We start from the raw sequence: 24,673 nt of genomic DNA, 5'->3' as shown, positions 1-24,673 counted from the left end.
CTGATCCGAAGCCAGGAGTCAGGATCATCTTCTGGGTCTCCCATGGGGGCAGAGGATCCTAAGCTTTGTGGTGTCCTCCACTGCTTTCCCAGGCCAGAAGCAGGGAGTTGGATGGGAAGCAGAGCAGCTGGGATTAAAACCGGCACCCATATGGGATCCCGGATTAGAACCAGTGCCTTTATGGGATCCCGGAGCGTTCAAGGTGAGGGCTTTAGCTGCTGGACTACTATGCCGGGCCCATGAGAAGAATGGCAGGGAGCTGGAGAAGGATCCAGAAGCATGGTCCAGAAGCCAAGAGCATAGGAAGGTACATTCCTACCATTTTTTAAATGAGATTGTGTGGTTCCCTAATTGAATATACAAATGGGGTACAGCCTTGCTTAGGTAGGGCTTTCTGGGACTTTCATGATGTTTCCAGGTGGGCTTTAACCTCCATGTGGCCATCATGGCATCTCCTCCTTCCTGGTCCCAGATGAGACACAGGGGTATCATGGGACAGTGGATAAATAGATTAATAGGTGGGTGGGTAGAGTTACAATGCAGTGCTGATAGAAACTGAGATCAAGTACACCTATTCTGACCTAATATTCCTGCTTAGTTTCTCTGTTTCATTTCTTCCATTGGGTGCCTGGTAGTTTCAGGGAAAGAGCTTCTGACTCAATTTAAGAACTAAGGTTTTGATATTATAATGTGTGGCCTAAGGAGTTAGCAGGTTCCCAATCCCTGGAGACGTTCAGCCTTTGACTTTAATGACAGTCATTGGGATTTATTTTCTCAGTTCCCATTTTCATGTTAAAGAAAAACATTGCCCATGACATGTATTAAAGAAGGGCAGAGCAGACTATCTGGGACATGGTGATGGGTGTTGGAATAACTGTAATAGCATTTTGCAGTAGTGAAGAGACACTAGTTCAATTCCCCAAACAGGAAACCCAAATGGGAATTTGTAGCCAAGCAATAGGGTGGAGATGAGTGGGTAGAAATGGATATGAGGAAATGTGAGAGCAAAAAGGATTGCGACTACACAGATCTACCAGGTTTTGTGCCGAAGGCAGGTGAGGATGATCAGATACCACATTTGGGATGGCAGAGGATAAGGAATTTCATTGGTTTTCGAGAGTTATCAGGTATCAAGAGTGGGGATTCTGCTAAACTCACTTAGCTGGATTCTTGCTGGGAATCACTACAAGAAAGGATTTGGGAGTCATAGGCCAGGCAAGAAAAAAAAAAGCAGAGAAGAGTTTGTTCAAGCGTTCAAGGAGATAATTTTTGCTACTCACACACTTGATTTGAATACATATATTAGCCTAATTAAAGCACAACTTTCACCAAATAAAATTAAAATGTGAATTCCTAATACATGTTAGATGAGTGGTTCCTAACTTTAATGTGCATTGTTAAGAGAGATGTATTATAGTTAGCTGTTAGTGTGATGCATGTCACAAGAATTTTATTTCTATTGCTAAATTACTAACGCTTGCTATGATTCACTTTAAAACTAATGATAAATTATGATGGCTTCAATATTGGACCTATACACCATCATTTTCATTCTTTTGTATTCTGTGATGCATAGTTGAGTGGTAGAAAGGTGTGATTAGCCAAAGCGTCTGAAGTTAATTATAACCTATGTTGTATCAAATTTAAATAATGGCCTGAAGTGACTGAAACTGATCCACCGTGGAAAAGTGTGGCAAAATATAAATCATCCACATTCATGTGTGTTGCCTCTGGCACCGTTTGATTTAACTTCTTGTGAACATTTTTTATTCTTGAGAGTCCCATGGGTGTGTGTCCTCCTTGTGAATGTCATCTGTCCCAGGTGACATCTGAAGGGTTCCTGCTGCCATCACACTGGGAGCTGTGGCAGGACTGACAAAGCTTTGGGATAGGACACACTTCCACGTGATGAGATGGGCACTACCATTTCCTGACTGCCATCTTGGACAGCCACATAACCTTCTTGAGCGTCAGCTTCCTTGGCTGTGAAAAGGGGACACTGACTTCATGATGAGGCCAGGGGGAACAGTACAACTTGTGATGGTCCTTATTAGCGGTACCTGAGGGGAGCTAGAGGTTGCATCCTCTTAAACCAGGTTCACATCTCCTCTGGTAGTCATAGCACGTTTGATTCTGGGGAACACGCAATTGTATTTAAAAATGACTATTTTGCAAGCAACTTCTTGAGGAAATATTGTTTTCTGGATGACTGAATGTTATTTTGTTAGTGTATTTATTTTCTTGTCAAGCTTTACTACTTGAAAGTAAAACCGAAACATGTGTAACTGATGTGGCTGTCAAGTTATCAGCAACACAGAACTACTGAGAAAAATCCACTTGATTTTTGTTTTCTCAGGTATCAGTTTTGATCCTTGGCCTCCATGCTGAACAGTGACTTCTGATCCTGAGCCTACTTGGTAAGACTTTCAAATAATTCAAAGGTTTTGGAAAGACTAGAATATTTTTACATGTGTAGATTTTATGTATTTCTGTAAAATTAGGTGAAGCAGGCAGGTTTCCATAGACTGTGATTACAAGGTGGAAAATACATTAATATCCATCTTCCCCAATCCTTTGGGCTCCAGCAATGTAGCTGGGACGGTAGAGTAAATGCTCAGAATGCCCAGAATGCCCTTTTCAAATAAAACATTTCATTATTTGGAAATCATAAACACAATGTTTAGCTGTGTTTTGCATGGAGTAAGCAAATATTCCAACAGGGGAAGAAGTACTTTGGAACACCAGTGGGATCTATTGGAGAGTCACAGACTGAGCTGAGGAGTACAAAGGTACTGCACTACTAAACAATTTCAGAGGCCATTCGGTGGATACCTGCTGGGGTCTGATACTTACCTGTGTATCATTATTCATCTGTTTTCCTTTTACCACCTTGCCTATCAGGGTAGTATTTGGACTCTGACATGGTATTGAAAAGGAGATTTACTTAAAAACTCAACTCTTTCCTGCCACGGAAATATTGGAAGTAAAATAGGCGTTTTTTTGGTTGTTGTTGTTGTTGGCCTGTGAAGTCATGTTTAAACTCACCCATTAAATGGAGTTTGGAGGCTATTTTCTCCAAGAGACATCTCTGTGAAAAGTGATCTTTTGATGATGAAAGGATAAAAGGTGTTTGCGGTAGGAGCTCACCCAGAACACGCCTCATGTGTTCCTGCAGTGGCTAGGGCTCCTTCTGACAAAGGCCCTGAGGTCTGCCATGAGAATGACTTATAAATAATAGATGATGTTTGTAATGCTGCTGCCAAGTCAAAGACAGTTGTAAGGAAGATTGCCTGAGGGACACAGGGTCACGGCTCAAGGTATGACTGCTTTGTTCTTTGATTAAATAATTCATTGTGCAGACCATCAGTCATGTTATACTACCCTAGAGATTCTGCTCCATATGTGCTGAAACTGACTTGGTGAGGCATATGCAGCTGATGAAAAATCAGTGGTGATTAGAAGCACTTTGTGTTGTATGAGATGTAGTGGTTGGGATAGATGATTCCTAGATCCCTCAGGAGTGCATTCATTGCTGTAACATGTAGCACTTCACAGTGAATTTAAAGGCACTTTTAAATTATATCTATTTTATGATTTATGCTTGTATCCAAACCTGGGCCAAAGAGATATTCAAATTGCTATTATAATCCATTTAGGAAAAACTGACAGAAAACCAACATCAAAAGTTAGAGTGTAGGTCTAAGCTGTACATAAGAGATAACTCATGGTGAAATGCTTGAAAAACTAAAATGAATAGATCATATATTCAGGAAGCTAAAAAAGCAGTAACACAACCCCTAAAACTAGCATAATATTCAAATATTAATTGAAAAATAAGCCCAGAGACTTACTGCTTTGAACACTGCAGGACTTGATTCAGTTTACCTCTAACTGACCGTACACACACACACACACACACACACACACAAGCACACATTTGTTGTTAAAACAGGGAAGATAGTTGCTTTACCTTTTTCCAACATTGTTAGTTCCTTCTTTGAAACTGGGGGATAGGTAACACTCCACACAAAGAAGAGGGTACTCCAGTTAAATTGTATCAGATCTCATTTTTGTCTCTCAGGTATTCAGTTCTTCTAAAAAAAATTATTTATTTTTATTGGAAAGGCAAATTTACAGAGAGAAGGAGATGCAGAGAGAAAGATCTTTTATCCATTGGTTCACTCCCCCAAGTGGCCACAATGGCCAGAGCAGAGTTGATCTGAAGCCAGGAGTCAGGTGCTTCTTCCAGGTATCCCATGTGGGTTCAGGGTCCTAAGGCTTTGGGCTGTCCTCCACTGCTTTCCCAGGCCACAGACAGGAGCAAGAAGGGAAGAAGAACAGCTGGGATATGAACCAGTACCCATATGGGATCCCAATGCGTGCAAGGTGAGGACTTTAGCCATTAGGCTACTGTGCAGAGCCCAAAAGAAACAGTGTATTAAACGTACTTTTAAAGGAATACCATAACAATATAAATATCCCCTTGTTGCATGCTTTGATGCTATTTTAGCCCTTGCTGCTAGTAACCCTCTTAACAATGGACCCTGGAAGAGAATTTCATGCCACTGCACAAAAAGCCTTTCACATTGTTTGCATAGTATTCCAGCTTGGTAGGGAAAGTATCATCGTTAGTTTTTTAGTTTATCATACTTAATTGCTTTTTATTGTGATATAGAATTGTCTTATCTAATTAAAAATTCCTTTGGTTTTTAAGATTTGGAGTATGTCAAATTTAGATTAATTAATAAAGATTTGCCATCTTTGGGGCCTGGTGTGGTAGCCTAATGGCTGATGTGCTCACCTTGCACAAGTTGGGATCCCATTTAGGCACTGGTTCTAATCCCAGCAGCTCCACTTCCCATCCAGCTCCCTGCTTGTGGCCTGGGGAAGCAATCAAAGATAGCACAAAGCTTTCGGACCCTGCACCCATGTGGGAGACCCAGAAGAAGGTCTTGGTTCCTGGTTTCGGATTGACTCAACTCTGGCCGTTGTGGCCACTTGGGGAGTGAATCATTTGGATGGGAGATCTTGCTCTGTGTCTCTCTTCCTCTTTGTTTATCTGACTTCCCAATTAAAAAAAAATCTTAATAAAAAGACTTGCCATCTTTGAGATACAGAGATTTCCAAGCCAAGCACTTGATATCTTTTCTGTTTGTTAAAATATTTTTGGACTCAGTGAGCATTTTATAGCCTTTTTCCTCTATGTATTCTATAGGTATTACATTTGTTTCTGTCTATATTCTGTTATAACTTCAAGGGAAGTCCTTATTTCTACTAGAGTTCATTCTTATTTGGCCATGTGAAGGTTATTGATAACCAATTTGAACCTAGGTATATTAGAAATATTTTATTTTTTGTAGTGGCTTTCCTGTATTTTTTATTATCCAGCTATGTAATTATTTTATAATTTATTTATTTATTTATGTATTTACCAGGCAAGGAATGTGTACGTGTGTGTGTGCATGTGTGTGGGTGAGAGAGAGAGAGAGAGAGAGAGAGAGAGAGAGAGAGAGAGAGAGAGAGAAAGAGAGAGAGGATGAGAGGATGCACTTCTCTCTGCCCTCAACGGCTGGGGTTAGAACAGATCAGTCCAGGTCTGTGGCATGGGTGGCAGGGTCCCAACCACTAGCATCAGCAGTACCGACTTTTTTGGTCTGAATTATCAGACTGCTGGAATTGGGAGTAGAGCTGGGAATGCAACTCATGTCCTCTAAAATGGGATGCAGGAAGCGCCTTAAAGCACCAGGCCCAATGCCAAATCCCTAAGTACGCGGTTTTATTTTTGGTAATTAATATTTATTTTACCTTCTTTGTTCCAATTTATTTATCTCCCTTGATCTCTCTGAATCGATTTGATACTCAATGGTTAAAATGGATGATCATATCGTAGTGAAAATCCTTCTCATTGATCTTTTTCTGAGTATTGTGGGAAGCATCGTGTTAAGTAGGTATAAATATCTCTTTATTGGGATGCTCCCAATGGGGAGTTGTCACAATTAGAATTATGATGGCTGTGCAACTGGTCAAGGGGTGTCCCAACCAAGCCATGCAGCATTGTGGAGAGTAGTGCATAATACCAAGTTGGGATCAAGAGATGAAAATAAGCGTTTACATTGAGCATAGAATGAATAGAGGCAGTCATGCTTAAGGAGATTCTGTCACCTCATGCTACCACCAGAAGGCTGATTAAAAAAAAATTAGTATTTGACTCCTCAGTGCTGGCTGCTCTTCTGCTTTGAGATGTTATAACAGTCACATAGTGTGGTGGGCACATGGGGGCCTATTGGTGGTGAGCCTGCTAATATTTCTTTAAGTCCTTACTGCATCCTTATAATCAGGGACTGTTTGATTTCATGAACTGTATTAGTCCTATTCAATATGCTATGTGATGACATCTTTAATTCTTATTGCAAACACTGAGACATAGAAAAGATTGAAATCTCATAACAGCTATCTTTCCACCATTACATAGATGACATTATTCTTATTGTTAGGGTGTGGACTTCATATTGTCAGTCCTAGATAAATAGTCAAACGTGGGTAACTAGAAGTTGAAGATGAGTAAACCACTAAATAGATCTTACCAGCTTTTTAGATTCAGGACGAGTATTCTATTTATCTTATCCTTGACTTTAATAGGTACTTTTATGTTGGCTTTGGGGTTGAAATAAAATTTGATATATTTAGTTCATATAATGTGAATAATATAAATAAATAATATGTTTAGGAGAGATATTCATTAATTTCTATTTTAGTGTGTAGGATAGCTGTCACATAACTTTCCTGCTCAGATAATTTAAGATGGTAAGTTACAACACACTTTACATTTTTGGAATAAATCCTACTTGATTTTCAAGGGTTCAGATACAGAGATACACCCACAGCATAATTATTTACATACCTCTCATCCTTATTATTTTTTCTTCCCTAAATTAAATCTCACGTTGTGGATTTTATGTGCATTTTCCACATAACCATTTGTTTAATTAAACAAATAATTACCAGTCATGTCTCTTGACCAGTGATTGGATTAGGAATGGATACAGGATGCATTAGGCTGTAGTCATGAGGACAGTGGATAAGGATGTAATTTAAGAATAACGACACAGACCCAAGAGGAGAAAGAACAAGAGCCCTTTCCAAGGAACAGGCCCACAGATTTGCTTGGTTCTCTGTTAGAGACCTAACCTGTGCTACTCTGCTCTTGCTAACATTATATGAACCTTTTAAATACCTCTTTGGTCACACTTGTTTTAATTGTTCTTTGGGCTTCCAATGATTTTGAACTCCTTGAAGCAATGGAATTTATGTTAATGTTTATTTCCCAAGGACAATATATGTCATCTTGGCTGTTCAATAACTGATGGCTCTGTAACTGAATCTGTGGGCTTATGTAACCATTTATTGTAGTGTCCTGTGATCAGCCACTAGGGTAATGTGTGTGTGTGTGTGTGTGTGTGTGTGTGTGTATACCTGGGCTTTAATTTGGATAACAAACTTCATAAGACTTCATTATTTCACATTTCTTTTATAGCCATTCCAATTATTTTTAAAAGGTGTCTTTTTTTTTCTTAAAAAAGATGTATGTATTTATTTGGAAGTCGGAATTCCATAGAGAAAGGGAAAGAGAGAGAGAAAACGTCCAACTGCTGGCTCATTCCCCAGATGGCTGCAATGGCCAGGACTTGTTCAGTCCTAAACCAAAAGCCAGGAAATTTTAGATCTCCCACATGGGTGGCAGGGTTCACGTAAGCCATCTTCCACTGCTTTCCAAGGTTCACTGTAGAAAGTTGGATCAGGTGCCCATTGGCGTGGCCTAGTGGCTAAAGTCCTCGCCTTGAACGTGCCGGGATCCCATATGGGCGCCGGTTCTAATCCTGGGAGCTCCACTTCCCATCCAGCTCCCTGCTTGTGGCCTGGGAAAGCAGTTGAGGACGGCCCAATGCATTGGGACCCTGCACCCGTGTGGGAGACCCGGAAAGAAGTTCCTGGTTCCTGGCTTCAGGCCTGGTTCCCAGTTCCGGCTGTTGCACTCACTTGGGGAGTGAGCCATCAGCAGAAGATCTTCCTCTCTGTCTCTCCTCCTGTCTGTATATCTGATTTTGTAATAAAAATAAATAAATCTTTAAAAAAAGGTTGGATCAGAAGTGGACTACTGGAACATGAGGTTGTGCCCAGGTGGGATGCTGATGTTTCCTGTGGTAGCTTTACTCTGTGCCACAACACCTGCCCCACTCAATATTTAAAAAATAAAATTTTACTTTGTGGTGAGTCATGTATTCTCTATGTCTTTATAGTTTTTTTTTTCTGGAGAATTTCTGCCTGGATACTTGTTTTTTTTGCAAAGTCTACTAATTATACAAACAGCAACACCGGTTAAAAAGAAACCCATAGCTTTGCCTGAATCAAAGCTTAGAATTTGATTCTTATACTAAATAGTACCACTAGATGGTACTATTTCACAAATGATTCTGGTTCTCCACTAAACAGTTGCTCACATTTTGTTTCCCAGCTGAAATTATGTCGTCTTGATTAATAATGCCACTTGATCTAGAATAAGTAAATTGTCACTGTTGAGATTTATGGTAAACTTCTTGCAAAACAAATTGGTAAGGTTATCAGCAAGAAGGCTTGTAGTTATTTGTGTACATTGAAAATTGTGAGCCACCACCGCTGTATCTGAAAACTGCGCTCCTTTCAGAAGGGCATTTTGTATTTATAAGAAGGACTTTGCATTTGGTGTGCATTTGAAATCCATGCTTTTTTGATTGGCAATTTACTAACTACTTGGTGTTTACAAAGTTTTGCAAGGAAATCAACCATGAATCTGGGAAAATCTAAGTATTACACCCTGTGTGGTTAGAAGCTGCATGGACGTTTCCTTGTAATTTTTTTCTGTGGTATTCATGTTCAGATCCACCTTGGAGTTGACGCCACTGGAAAACAAACTTTTTTGGGATTTAAGTGAATACCACCAGTTATGCTCAAATGGATGAAAGGACTTAGATGTAAAGATAGTTCTGTACTTATAACAGAAGCAACATACATCAGTGACCAAATTCAGTATAATGTTACATGCACTGGGAAATGTACTGTGACAGATATTAGAGTAGGCTAATACCACCTTTTTTCAAAAAGATTGATTTATTTTACTTTAAAGTCAGAGTCACAGGGTGGAAGAGGGAGAAAGAGAGAGAGAGAGAGAGAGAGAGATCTTCCATTCTCCGGATCACTCCACCAAATGACAGCTAGATGAAGCTGGGAACCAGGAGCTTCTTCCAGGTCTCTCACATGGGCCACCCTGTGCTTCCTTCCCAGGGAGCTGGATTGGAAGTGGAGCTGTTAAGACATGAACTTGCCTTCATATGGGATGCCAGAGGTGAAGGTAGAGGATTATCGTGCTACACCACAGTGTTGATCCCCAATATTATCTTTTTTTTTCCTTTAATCTCTTTAATCCTTTAAACTCAGGGATTTTTAGCTTGTATCATAGGTTTCTTGAATAATCATAGAAAGCTGGGGTGCAGGAACTTTGGGAAAAGCACATCTAGTTGATGTTCCCTTTAATTACAACTGTAGACAAAATCTGAGAAAGATTTACTGTACCTGATATTGACATCAACAGAAATGATTGATATTTTCACCTCAAATTGCATTTATGGCAGCATCTTGACTCTTGGTTGAATTTCTTATTAATTTATTACAAAGAAATTTATGCTTTATTGTATAATACTTTAGAACTAGTTTGATTGCCATAATTCAGTATAACTTTCCTTTATAAAATACGTATTTTACTTTATGAATTTACAAATATTCTGGCAACAGTTGGTAGGTTTCACTTCGGATTAAAAAAGGGATCCACAATACAAAGATGTTCAGAAACTTTACTCTAAAATATGTTCTGAGATACAGCATTTTGGCTGAGCTAAGCACTGCTTCTCTTCCTTAAAAAAAAAATTCCTTAGAAGGTACCATTTAAGGGCATGAATGTCCTAGAAGTTGGATAACTTTGATTAGAATCTATGATTATTTTTATTTAATTATAGGGGGTGAGTTTAGATGGTGTCTCTTTCAAATAAGATAGTACTATTTTCAAATTTATCAGAAAATAAAACTTTTAAAATGCCACAGTAATAGTCTTTTCACTGTTCTGTAGCAAATGAAGCTGAGAATTGGACTACCAGGCAAGAAACCTTTATTTTAAAGATTTATTATTATTATTAATTATTGGAAAGGCAGATTTGCGAAGAGGAGAGACAGAGAGGAAGATCTTCCATGCTCTGGTCACTTCCCAAGTGGCCACAAAGGCCGGAGATGAGCCTATCTGAAGCCAGAAGTCAGGAGCTTCTTCTGGGTCTCCCACGTGGGTGCCAGATCCCAAGGCTTTGGGCCGTCCTCGACTGCTTTCCCAGGCCACAGGCAGGGAGCTGGATGGGAAGTGGAGCAGCCGGGATATCAACTGGCGCCCATATGGGATCCCAGCAATTGCAAGGTGAGGATTTAGCCACTAAGCTATTGCTCCGGGCCCAGGAAACTATTTCTTATTACCCCCCTAAAAGTAAATCGAAGGTTGAGGAACTAGAGTGATATTGATTTCTTAAGTAACTCACAGGTATGGACAACTTTCAAGTAAAGAAACATAAAGAAAACTTCTACCAAGAATAAAAACTTTGTACAAAAAAAATGTAATATCCTTAAAGTATAAAAGGAATTGTTGAAAAAAAAAAAACCAAACAAATCCATAACCAATTAAACTAGTAATTTCAAATTACTTGCCTTTTGAAGAGGCATCAGTAAATATGTGCCAACATTCTGATGACAGTTTATTGATTATCTGTGACTAATACCTTAAATATGTGTTTCGTCACACACTGCCCACATTTCATTCCAGTTAAATTATGAATGTTGGCAAAGGCTTCTGTGATTAATATATCTAGGTGTTCTCTATTTTCTGGTAAAAATACTTGGTTAAATAGTGTATTCGAAAGAAACTGTAGGAATTGATGGGAATTGTTGGAAGGAGAAAGGAAGATTTGGAATTTGTCTATTCTGCTGAGAAAGCTAAAGTTCCTATTTCATTTATTTTGTGAAGGCTTTTCCATATTATTTGTGACATGTGAGTGTCTTTGTGTTCAAAGCAAGGCTATGGTGCTAAGTCATCATTTTGCACAGTTCACCAGTGAGAAAAGGTAGAGCTACTGGGCATGAAATCAGTGCCTTCATCCAAAAGGATTTGTTGCCAAAGGCCTCCAGCCGTGGGTGCATCAGGGCAAGCCCTAAGATCTGCTGTGAACCGAGCTTCCTTGCATGTGCAGCGTCACCAGGCTTGCTGTGAGGGCTCTGCACTCCGCTCCCCAGCTCAGCCAATGTCTCATTCTCTGAGAGTGTTCCTGCCCTTTTATGTGTTTTCTTCATTTCTTAGGCAAGCGACTCTCCTTAATGCCTGTCAGACATCTGCTACCCTTCAAACAGTGCCCCTCAGAGTTAATAGTAACATGTTTACTTCACCTGTGCTGCCCTGTCCTTAAAAATCCTTCATTAGAGTGAACATATAGGAGCGATCAGTCTTGTACTGACTCTTGTCAAGTTGGTACCCCAACCTCTGGGCATTGCTAACTTTGTAACACATTTAAACTGCAATGGGACTAAAGCCCAGTGCCACTGATTGCCTACTGGAGCCTACAGATTTCAATCTTACCACATTAGAAGTGTGCCATGCATCATTTTCTCTTCATTAATTGGTTTTCCCTTAATTTAATATTAAATTCAGTGTCTGGTATCTTGATTGCCACTATGATAGTTATTTAATCCCTTAAACTCTTCAATGGCTTCCTGTTTCTTGCTTCCTTGTCAATGCTTTGGATGCACTCACCTTTTTTACCAGTATCAGTTCCCTCATGTGCCAAGATTCACCTCCTGGAAATCTACTCTTATGTCATCCGTAAGTCATTCTTCACATTTTCTTCATTGTTTTCCTTTGATTATACTGTAAAGACATGATATTGTATCCCGGACTTTAATCATACATTTTGTAAAATTTGAATCATTTACAAGAGTAAAACATAGGTCGTTAGACCTCAATGATTAATTATTTCTACTTATGATAACATTTCTATTACATGCAGATGAAGATGCATAATTGAGGACATTTCAGGAAGGAATTAAACCACTTATCCTATCTGGTTGTATGGTGGCTTCCTTATATGTGGTTTATTCTATGCATAATTTTTTTTAAATTGTAAAGTCAGATATACAGAGAGGAGGAGGGACAGAGAGGAAAATCTTCTGTACATTATTTCACTCCTCAAGTGGCTGCAACAGCCTGGGCTGAGCCGATCCGAAGCTGGGAACCAGGAGCCTCCTCCAGGTCTCCCACTTGGGTATAGGGTCCCAAGGCTTTGGAGCTGGATGGGAAGTGGGGTGGCCGGGATAAGAACCAGTGCCCATAAGGGATCCCTGCATGTGCAAGGCGAGGACTTCAGCTGCTAGGCTACTGTGTTGGGCCCAATCCATAAAATATTTTATCAGAACCATTAAGATAAGGTTTTGGGGGTAGATTTATATTTTGTGGAATTGAATTACAAACCACATCCTCTGGATTGGGCAGTAATAATCACTCTTTTCATGTATTCTTTTTTAAAAACTTGAAATTTCATTTTAATGTTGTTTACATAATTGAGAGGTATGTATGCACAAGTTGGCCTCTGATTAGGGTTTAGAAGGTTACATACAAAGAAATGTGAGTGGGACCAATTTTTCCTTTTTTCCCCCAGTGTCCTCAGGGGAGGAAGAGGAGGAGGAGCAGGCCTATCTTTGATGTCAAACTACATTAGCATCCAGGGATGGGGAATGATCATTTGATGATGCCTAAGAGACCCCGATGTGGGGACAAGTGTTCTAAAGCTGTTACTTGAGTAGTTTTGAGAGTTCTGAGAAGTTATTGGTTTCCTTACTCCTGGCCCACCCCTAGCCTCAGCTCTCAAGCTGCCCAGCAGGGATTATGGTCTAGTAGGAGAGTTCTGCAAATTCCCCTACAGGCCTACTCACAGCCCTGGATCTCACACAGGGCTTTGGGTGCAGTGGCCTTGCTTGGCATGGTCTCTCCTTAGTCCCAGCCCTTGCATGTGCCAATGGGTGCTGCAGCCTGGCTTAGCCCCACCTCCTCCTAGCTCACCTCTTCCTAGCACCAGCTAGGTGGGTTCCTGTCAGGTGAGTTCTGTGATCTAACCTGGCTTGGCCTATTGCTGCTCTCTGCTTTCCATGTAAACTGGTAGTAGCTGCAGTCCCACTGAGTGAGTCCATAGTTTACAGAACCTGACTCCAGATCCAGTTCTTTCATGTTCTGGTGAGTGTTGCTTCCCAACCTGATGTGGTCTATCGGCTGCTCAATCACAGACTGGTACTGCAGCCTAGTCCGGCTAGGCATGCCCCTCATCCACAGTCCTTGCAAGTGCCAGCAGGCAGTTGGGAATGCTATTTAGCTCCACTCAGGTCTCCCATGTGGGCAGGTGCCTCAGCCTGACCCATATGACCTGGGATTTCCTTCCTCTAAACCACTCTATCTCAGCTCCCGTACCTATCTGCAAGTGCCGAGGCCTGGTCTGTGGAAAATCCAGAAGTCATTCTTCCCCTGTCAAATATGCTGGCAAAGAATCTCTCTCTTTCCCCACTAGTCCTTGAAAAAAGAAAAAAAAAAAGAATAGACAGCTATACTGGCATATTGGTGTCGTTCATACAGATTTGGCATTAATGAGGTCCAGAATGCCTGCTGGCTACCGGCTGCGTTTCTTGCAGCAGTATAACACTTGCTTAAGTTCAAGGCAACCTAGGCAGTTGCCTGTAGCTGGGGCATGCATTCTTTTTTTGTAATTTTTTGGGGAGGCATGTATTCTTAATCTGTAGCAGTTTTGCCATATCCAATTAGACAAATAATTCAACAGGAAAAGGGGAATTTTGGAACAATTTTGAAAGCATTTTGATCAAAGCATATAATCAAGGTTGACTACTTGTTTTTGTGGGCCCAGTATATGATGAAAATATAGCGACTTTTTTTAAGAAGGGATAAAAAGGGTAAGCTTGCCATTGAAAACAGTAAAAATGCAAAATGTTCCCTTTCTTTTCCAGTTTATTTTGACTTGCGTTAGTGTCTTTCATTTGCCACTTACTGTGGCGTTCTGTTGGACATGGAGGTATTGATGGGAGGAGCCCAGGCTCTCACAGGTACCTTGGGCTCCATCTTGGGAACTGTGCACGAGCCACTGGCTGCAAAACTTTTCCTCCTTGCTCCTATCTCCAGCGCCAAAGCACCACCAGAACTCATTCTCTCCTTTGGGAATTCTGCCTTAGTTAACAATGAACAGATAATGCCAATGATTCTTATTTTCATGCTGGGTTGCTCTAGGTCCTTGTATCAGGAGTGAGATGCTTGTCTTGCTGTGTCCTGCTAAGCATACTGTGGAGCACCTAACTAAAATGAGAGGCAACCACCATGCCTTTCTGTAATGTGGATGTCTGCACTCTTGCGTGCATGACCCTGAACGTTCTTCACCCACATCCAGTCCTCTGCTAGTCGAAGAGGGTGGCAACAGTGGTTGAGGGGGCATAGGAGTGGCAGTGGAGCCTGGAGCACCCAGCTAAGAACTGGGCCCAGGGAGGCAGGTCTTGCCTTGAGTCAAAGCTTCAAGCCAGCTTTGCTTGTGCATGTTCCATCGCTTTATTGAACTTCATTTTCAAGACACAGAGTTAAAGAGAACATGGTCAAGAATTTGAACAAGATTGCTGCACATTAACTCCAAATGCAGGGATTTTATGAGTACTGACGACATGCCTGTGAAGCTGGGCCTGCATGCAGTGCTTCTGTCTTGATTGTAATGTTGTATAGCATTTCAGGTGAAGGCAGTAAATCCTTTGAAATAAGAATGGTAGTAAAATCTGTGACTCTATAACTTTTTAATAGCTGTGCTGCATATTTGTTGTGTTTTCAAACTTTCTAATATCCAGTGTGGTGGCATATGCAAAAAAGTTATTCACTGAATATTGATAGGTCAGAACAATGAAACCACAACAAGATGTAATCTAAGATTACGTACTATATTAATGGGCATTTATTTAACCAGTGCAATTTATACACTCAGCACATGTCTCAGTTTTACACATGTGTTTCGAAGATACAAGAATCTTTACAAAGGCCACATTTAACCATGATTTTATTTTTACTGTTTGTAAAGTGACAACATTTACATGTAGAATCCAGAAGGAGGAGCTCTGGGATCATTAAAGAATCAGGATTTGAAACTTCTGTTTAGGTGTGATTCCATGGAGAGTAGGATTATTTTGAAGTGTAATTAGTTCCAAGACAGAATTTTATCAGCTGAGTCTTTGGGGAGGGCCAATATGTAAACACTTATTTAAAAATGTTATGGTAGGAGGGAACAGAATTCTGCGTAAGTTAAATTAAGCAAGTGCAAATAAACCAAAGATTTTTCTATATATGGGGATTACTTGTTCTATGGTTGAGGAAGGTATGATAAATTTTTATTCACATTAAAAGATAGTCCAGCATCCTATTGCCAACATATAGTAAACAGTTTCATTGGGAGTCCATATTTGTCTGGAAGTAGAGATGCATATTGTATTGTATCCTCACATCTGGATATGATAGTCCCCATTACACAATTATTATGCATCCCCTTCAATGAAAAACCACAAAACGAAATCAACAACAGGAAGAAAAAAAAAGAAATTAACAACACCATGAAGATAAATATCATGCTACTGAATGATTAATATGTTGCTGAAGAAATGAAAATCAAAAACCTTCTTGAACAAAATGCTTCTGTATGATTTATGAGTCATTGAAGGATTTTTTTCTTTTTATCTTTTTACATTTTATTATTATCATTTTATGATACAGTTCCATAGGCTCCTGGTATTTCCCTTATCCCAGCCCCAAATTCTCATCCCACCACCTAGTTCCTCTATATCATTACTCAATGTAATTCTTCATACACAGTCATATATCCATCATTGCGGGCATGGACAATGGCAGAGAGTGCAGCATCCTATTGTCAAGATATAGTGAACAGTTTCATTGTATGTCCTTTGTCTGAAAGTAGAAATGCATACTACATTGTATCCCCACATCTGCATATGTTAGTCTCCATTTCACAGCTACTGTACATCCCCTCAAATGAAAAGTCATAATACAAAATCAACAATAGAAAGAAAAGTAGAAATTTATAATACCATGAAGTTAAATAACATGTTACTAGATATGCCAGTCTCCATTACACAGCTACTATACATCCCCTTAAATAAAAAGCCACAAAATAAAATCAACATCAGGAAGAAAAAAAGAAATTAACAGCACCAAAAAGTTAAATAACATGCTACTAAATGACTAACGTGTAGCTGAAGAAATGAAAATCTAGAACCTTCTTGCAGGAAATGATGCTACTGTGTGATCTATGTGTCATTGAAGAATTTAATCAGAAGACAGTGTTTTGAAGAGATGAAACTAACAGAAAACATCAAAACCCATGGGATATAGTTTCCGCTGATTTTTGTTGGTGAAGTGTGTCTCTTCTAGACAACAAATAGATGGGTTTTGTTTTTTTTTTTAATCCAGTGTACTAATCTATGACATTTGATTGAGCTTAAGCCATTTACATTCAGGGTTAATATGTATGGATGGTACTTTGGTCCTGTCATTTTAGAAATGGGTTGTTCATTGGTTTAGTCTTCTGTTGTTGTTTTACTGGGATGTTCTTCACATTTGCCTTTGGTTTTGGTAGGTGCTATTCCTCTTCTCTGTCAAGAGAACATCTTGAAGTATCATTTGTAGGGCAGGTTTGGAAGAGGCAAATTCTTTTACCTTTTCTTTACTGTGGAAGAATTTTATTTCATTTTCAAAGACAAAAGAAAGCTTTGCTAGATATGTTCTCCTAGGCTGACAATTTTTTTCTTTTAGGATCTGGAATATGTCACTCCATTCTCTTCTTGCCTGTAGAGTTTCCTGTGAGAGATCTCCTGTGAGCTTAAGTGGCATTCCTTTTTATGTCAATTGATTTTTTTCACATGCACATTTAAGGATCTTTTACTTATGTTCAATTGGAGAGAGCTTGATGATCATGTGTCTTGGTGAAGATCGTTTTTGATCAGGCCTGTTGGGCGTTTTGTGGCCCTCCTGGATGTTATGTCCCAATTCTTTCTCTAGATTAGGGAAATTTTCCTTATTATTTCATTAAATATATTTGTAAATCCAGCTTCTCTTTCTATACCTTCTATGACTCCCATAACTCTTATATTTGGCCTTTTAATAGTGTTTTAATTCTTGAATACTTTTTTCGACCTCATCCAGCTCTGCTTCTAGCTTTTTGTTTGCTTGCTCCTGATGACAGGAAAGATCTTCCAATTCTGAGATTCTTTCTTCTGCTTGCTTCTTTCTATTTTGGAGACTCTCCACTGTACCTTAATTTGCTCCACTGTATTCTTAATTTCTGATATATCAGCCTTGATTTGCTTTTTTGCTGCTATTGCTTGTGTAAAATATTCCTTAAATTGTTTGAACTCTTGTATGTGCTTCTCATCGTTGATCAGAAGCTTTAAAATGAGTTTTCTGAATTCTGTGTCCCCCATATTCTCGATGTCTTCCTCAGTGAACTCTGAGGTTGGTATAGGGTTTTGCTCCTTTGCAGGAGAGTTTTCAGTAACATTCGTTGTGCCTTTGTCTCTTCTTTTGCTCTTGGTCATTATACTTCTGGTTAGCAGAGTCTTCTCCTTGGGGCAAGTTTCTAAGCTGTGCCCCTCATAGGTCTAGAGTTGATTTTCCTTATTGCGGTTGGTACACAACTCTTTGTTTTCAGCCAATTGTTGCACTCCCTCCAGTGAGTTCCAGGTCTGGGTTCTTATGTCAGATTTCCACCGTGGTCTCCACAGCCCCAGCTCTTGGCTCACCACTTTCCATCTCCTGTGATACTGTGCTGAGGCTGCACCATTGTCTGTACAACCTTTCTTCCACTTCCGATTGGAGCAGGTCCCAGGATTAGGGAGACACCAGGTGTCCTATATAGCTGGGTTGTTGGTGGCGCTGATCTTGCCAGGACCTGTTGGCAGTTAGGTCTGGGTGCCACACGGACTTATTTTGTCCAATAGAATGTCATAGTCAATATTATTTTCCTGTTGGACCAGTGCAATGCACTGAGCTTGGTAGGCTCTTGCCAAACTCAGCACATGCACAGTTCACTGTTCACTGCAGTTCACTGTTGCCACAGTGTACAAAATGGCACCTGACGTACCACTGCTAGAGTTCTTGATCTGCTGGATGTCAGGTCTGAGGGCTACCTGGACCTGTCTTAGGTGGAACCTGTAGGATGCCACATTGTTGCAGTTCACTGAGCCAGAAATGAGTTCACTTCCAGCTCTGTGCATGTGCAGTCCTGCCCCATAGCCCTTGCCTTCTTAAACAAAATGGCGCCTAATTTGACTCTAGCAGGAGGACTGGGCTGTGAAGTTCACCCTGTTCCCACTCTGTCCGTTTGGGATCTGCTGCTCTGTCTCTGTTCCTGGTCAAATCAATCGGACCAGCAGGACGGGCAATTCTTTGTCTGGATTCACCTCTGGAGCTCCCAGTAAGCATCCCTTGCCAGCTTGTTACTGGTGGAGTTCCAGCTACTGATGGAGTTCAGATGGCCGTTAGCTGAATGCTGTTGGTGTATCAGTCACTGCAACACCACACCGTTGTTTTTGCTGCTTTCCTGTGTCTGTCAGTATTGGGTATGCCTCTGCTGCTGTTCTGTCCTTTCCTATTTCCTTAAATGTGCTCTCTCTGCTCCATCCTGATTAAATATTTCTCCATCTGTTTAAACGTGCCCTTTCCCTATTCTGCCATCTTGATTCTTTCTTGCAACTGGTATCTGAACCACATTATACCATAACTCCAGTCCCTTGCATAGTTTTTGTTTTTTACCATCTATCCTCATTGTGTTTTTTACTGATATCATTCTGTTACTTCCATTAGAAGCAGTACCCTGAAATTTATTTGCATCTTTCTGAAATTTCTTTTACTTATGAGTCTTCAGAATTTGGAGTGAAGAAAAAAAATCACTCAGTAATTATTTATAAAAGGAATACATGAATGAATGTGCAATTTGCATGATTTACTTTGTTGTTTTAAAAACAGATTTATTTTATTTTTATTGGAAAGATACTCTAAAGTGAGAAGGAGAGACAGAAAGATACATCCACTGGTTCACTCCCACAGTGGCTGTAACAGTTGGAGCTGAGCTGATCTGAAGCCAGAAGCCAGGAGTTTCTTTCAGGTCTCCCATGCAGATGCAGGATCTCAAGGCTTTGGGCCTTTCCTGCTTCCCCAGGCCAAAAGCAGAGAGCAGGATGGATGGGAAGTGGAGCAGCTGGGACAGGAACAGACGCCTGTGCGTTCCCAGCACTTGTGAAAAGAGATTAGTTAATTGAACCATTGCGCTGGGCCCACTTTGTTATCTTTGCTTTTGTATTTGAGATCAAAGTTATGGTATTTTAATGTAATTCTCTTCCTACTTTGACATTGAAGTACGGAACTTCTGTGTGATCAGTAGTCTGTCCTCTAGGATTCTTCTCTGGAGAGAATCTCCTATACCTATTGAAAGTTTGGTTCTGAAAATCAATATTCCCATCACCTGATAGCAGAGCTGTTGATTTGGATTCTGCACCAGGTGCCATGGTAATTAAAATTTGAGAACCAGCAAATTTAAATTTAAATTGTGACTTTTAAACACACATAATTAAATTATCAATTATTGTTTCCATTTGCCTCCCAGTAGGGAAAAAAATGGAAAGAATGAAGGCTGCAATTTGGGATGAAATGTAATGTTCTTTAATTCTTTGTCCTTATGTTCTTCAAAATACCTCTAAATACCTCTAAATGTACTCTTATTATTTCAAATCTTTGTGTTTCTAGCATTTTATTTTTGTACTTTCTTTCACTGCAGCAAGAGTACTGGGCATGAGATCCACCTTAACAGAATTTTATGTGTACAATGCATTAGTGTTGCTCACATACATAGTATTGTAAAGCAGATTTCTAGAGTTCATTCACATCTTGCCTAACTGAAACTTTATACTTATTGATTAAGTATAGTAGAGGATGGTCCAAAGCCTTGGGACCTTGCACTGGCATGAGAGACCTTGAAGAAACTTCTGATTTCTGGCTTTGGATTGACTCAGTTCTGGCTGTCAATGGCCACTCTGGGAGTGAGCCAGCGGACAGAAGGTCTTTGTATCTTCTTCTCTCTTTAAATTTGCCTTTCTGATAAAAAATAAAACAAATCTTAAAAAAACTGTTCAAATTCAAGTGAATAGAAAAATTTTACATTTCTCCCTCTCTTATGTTCTTATTGTTACAATTTATGTTTAATATTATTGTGTAGCTCTTAAGTATGTTTAGTTAAATCTATTTCTAGCACTTCTAACTTTAATTTTTAAAACTTTTTTTAATATAAAGGGAACTGATTTTATGCATTCTATAAAACCAGTTTAGGAAGACAATCACATTTCCATTACTCCCCTGCTTCTCCAATGATCCTTCCCTAGACACCCGTCTTCCTCTGCTACTTTTCTGAGTTTGTAAGCCAGGGTGCTGGATGGGAGGTGAAGCAGCAAGGACAAGAACTGGTGCCCATATGGGATGCCGGCACTCACAGTTAAAGGATTAGCTTGTTGAGCCATGGCACTGGCCCCAGATATATATGTATATATATTTAAAAGATTTATTTATTTTCCTTGGAAATGAAGATCACATTTACAGAGAGAAGACAAGACAGTGAAAGAGATCTTCTACCATTGGTTCACTTCTCAAAAGGTGGCAATGACAGGAGCTGAGCCAGTCTGAAGCCAAGAGCCAGGCCCTTCTTTCCAGTTTTCCACATGGATATGGGACCCAAGGGCTTGGGCTGTCCTCTGCTGCTTTCCTAGGCCATTAGCAACAGTGGCCTGGATGGGACAAGAACCAGTTCCTATATGGGATGCTAGATGTTTTTTTCAACACTCTGAATACATTTTTGTTTCCTTTTCCTTCAAAATTCATGGTGAAAAAAATCTGCCAATAGTTTGAGGTTTGCTATTACATGATAAAACACTTTCCTATTGTTACTTGAAAAATATTTTCATTGTCCTTGATGTTTGACATATTGATTATACCATATTTTGGTGTGGATTTTTTGTTTGTTTTTGGTGCCTTTTGGGCTTCTTGGATCTAGATTTCAATTTTCTTTCAAAAGTGTTTGGCCATTGTTTCTTTGAATGAACATTCTAATTTCTTCTGTCTCAGTTCTTGAACTCCTGTCATATGTATGTTGGTCTACGTGACTCGGTTTTGTAAGTTCCTTAAGCTTTCTTCACCAGTTTTTAAATTTAAGTTCTAATTTTGCATGATATAATCTGATTTTGAATCTCTCTAGTGAAATAATCAGTTCAGTTATCATGTTCCTCAACTTCATGATTTCTGTTAGGCACTTTTAGATGTACCTTTATATCTTTTTTTATTTATATAAAGGGAACAAATTTCACATATTTCATAATGCTTCCTATGCTATCCTCCTTACCTTCCTCTCTCCCATCCTCTCTTCCTTACTTTTAAAATATCTCTAGAATTGCCTCTGATCATATACTGTTCACTTGACTTTTGATAGTTATTTTTAATTCTGTTCAGGTATATAACTTCCTTCACATCACTTTCTGGAGATTTATTTTGTTCTTTCCTTGGGAGCATCTGTCTGACTCCTCATTTTCTTGGACACTCTGTGTTGGTGTCTGTGTATTGGACAATATAATCACCTCTACCAGTTTTCACAGTCTGCCTGTTAGTGGAGAAGGTTCCCATCGGTCAGCCTGGACAGAGATTATGGATGCTTCTCTAAATTTTTTTCAGTCCTCAGGGATAAGCAGGCAGCTGTTGTTTTTGTCTGCTTTCTCTGTGTTCTGATCAGGGAGAGAATCAATGACACTTTTTTGGTCTAAACAATCTCAATTTTATTCCAGACTCTATTAAACCCTTCAGGGCTCCAAGGATGACAATATAGATGCCAGTTTTGGCACAGTCCCCAAGAAATTGGAGCACTGGATGTATCTTTCCATCCTTAAGGGGAATTTGTGGAGAGTTTATCTATTCAACAAAGGATGGGACAGGAAGCTGTGTGGTGTCTCCTAGCCTAAGCCATGGTCCCTGTTCTCCAGGAAGCATCACAGCTCTGGTACTACCAGAGCACTGTGCCTGGTAAGACATAAATCAGTCCTCTAGGGAGCCCTATCAGAGAAGTTAAGGACCTGGATGTATGAACCAATCCTTTCTGTACCCTGGCAGAAGCTGGAACCAGGAGGCTTTTTATGATTTTATAGCCATGTGCAGTAAGTAGGGATATTTTTCTTTTCAAAATTTTTCATTTCAGAGTTGTGAATCTGGTTTTATCTTTTTTCTTGGAATACAGGATGCATTAGTTTGTTCCTGGATTTTATAGAAAGGGATTTGTGAGTTATTGGTGAAATCAATGTGTTTGTAGGGAAAGGAAAGTCCAAAATTTACTCTTATGCCATTTTGTTGATGTTACTTTCTCTTTAAATCATTTTTGTTGTCATGTTTAATCTATTGCTGTTTTTAATTCAACTTACATGTTTAAAAATGCATCTATTTTCATTTTATTTATAAAATCAAGCACACACACACACAACACTTACAGATATAGATATAGAGACAAATAGAGGTCTTCTATCAACTTGATCTTCAATCCCCAAAGCACACAATAGCTAGAGCTAAGCTAATACTGACGTTAGAAGCTGGAAACTCAATCCAGCATGTTATGAGCCCAAATACTTGAACAATCACTTACTTCCTTTCAACATGTACAGTAGCAGGAAGCTAGAATTTGAAGCACTGGGAGGTGGACTAGCAGAACTCAGAATTAAGGCATTTTCATGTGGGGCTTGTGCATCATCCCATACAGTTTCTTAACCACTAGTTTAAATGCCTGTATTTCATTTGTGAGTGCATAACGACTGATCGAGAAAATCTTCTTATGCATAAATGTATTTATTAGTTTTCTTAGTTATCAGAAAAAAGTTCATCTTATAAGTAAAATTCCATTATTTCAAGCAGCATTTACAAAGGTTCCTTTGTGTTGGAACCTCTGATAACAAAAATGGCCTTCTTAAAAATTTTTAAAATTAATGTAAAGCGAACAGGTTTCATGTATTCCACAGGTACAGTTCCAAGAAGTCTGTCCACACTTTCCTCCATTCTTTCTCTCTCCCACTCTTCCCCTACCCCTTCTTTCATCCTTGTGCTTTCATCATTTTTTAAATTAATATTTTTATTGGGAAGTCAGATATATGGAGAGGAGAAGAGAAAGAGAGGAAGATCTTCCATTCACTCCCCAAGTGGGTACAACGGCCTGAGCTGAGCCATTCCTAAGCCAGGAGCCTGGAGTCTCATCCGGGTCTCCCACATGGGTGCAGGGCAATCCTCGACTGCTTTCCCAGGCTGCAAGCAGGGAGCTTGATGGGAAGTGGGGCTGCCGGGATTAGAACCGGCACCCATATGGGATCCTGGGGCGTTCAAGGCAAGGACTTTAGCTACTTGGCGGTGGTGCTTGGCCCTAGTACGTGTATTTTATTAAGCATTATCAGAAATATATCTTCAGTAATAGTTAACTTATCAGGAGTACAATTGAGTATCAGACAAAATGTAGCTCATAGAGATTGGGGAAAGGAAAATAGCAACTTTTTGCTGTAAATGTTCAGGACCAACATTCTAGGACATTTGTATAAATGTTAAAGTGTAGAATAAAAACTTTGCTTCCCTACTGCCACTGTCTTCTCTTCACAGTGAAATTTTAGTTAACTTGATGAAAAAAATCCGTTGATTTTTTTCTTTATGCCTAAGAAATATTACATATTTCAGTAATGTTCAATTTAAATTCATGATGTGCAATTTGAAAAAAAGACATCAGTTGGAAGTAGAAAACATCAAAAGCAGATAATTGAATGAAAAGCTGTACATTTAATGTATAGGAGCACAAATTGAGGGTGTAGTCTATCATGTTTTCTATGGATATTTTAAAATTGAATATAGTCTGTAATCATTAGTTATATTTTACATCATCCAAGAAATCTTTATTTTTAATATGTTGTTAGGTTTAACTACAGGACTGGAAATCAGTTTTCTCTTGGAAGCTATTTTCATCTAAGTAAAAATTCATAATACTAAGATAGCATTTTGCTTCATTCATATTCTCCTGAGATCATCACGCCATCTTTCCTCAGCCCAATAACAAAAACAGGCTCTTTGTTCTGTCTTGAAAGGTGATAGGGAATGAACTCAGCCTGCCTTTGTTTGCTCATTCATGTGCTGTGTTAGTCTTAGTGAATTATCTGAAGTCAGGACAGACTGTCATTTCTAGCTCTTGGTGGTGCTGATGCATAGAGAGACAGTGTTTTATGCCTTACAAGTTTAAAATGATACAATGTATAATAGCCTCATAAAAATCAAGTAATACAAGTATGCAATAAATTAAACAATACTGTCTTGGTTGCGATAAGCTATAGATGGGCAACATCAAATTGTTAAGCTTCTGTGGTTTGTTTTTTTACTGATGTGAAATGTGAAGTACTCTATTTTCATGCC

The 24,673-nt window shown here is 39.4% G+C and overlaps 1 long non-coding RNA gene across 1 annotated transcript in view; it reads left to right on the top strand.

Moving 5' to 3' along the window:
* LOC131480941 (uncharacterized) overlaps nucleotides 1-24,673 on the top strand; it is a 295,934-nt gene that overhangs the window by 47,428 nt on the left and 223,833 nt on the right. Inside the window, exon 2 of the long non-coding RNA XR_009245905.1 lies at nucleotides 2,357-2,417. This is a non-coding gene — a long non-coding RNA (uncharacterized LOC131480941). The remainder of the gene's footprint in view (nucleotides 1-2,356; nucleotides 2,418-24,673) is intronic.

Source organism: Ochotona princeps, chromosome 8 (genome assembly GCF_030435755.1).
Source record: "Ochotona princeps isolate mOchPri1 chromosome 8, mOchPri1.hap1, whole genome shotgun sequence".
NCBI lineage: Eukaryota > Metazoa > Chordata > Mammalia > Lagomorpha > Ochotonidae > Ochotona > Ochotona princeps.
The sequence above is the reverse complement of the archived record's forward strand: the minus strand, read 5'-3'. Positions and strand labels throughout refer to the sequence as shown.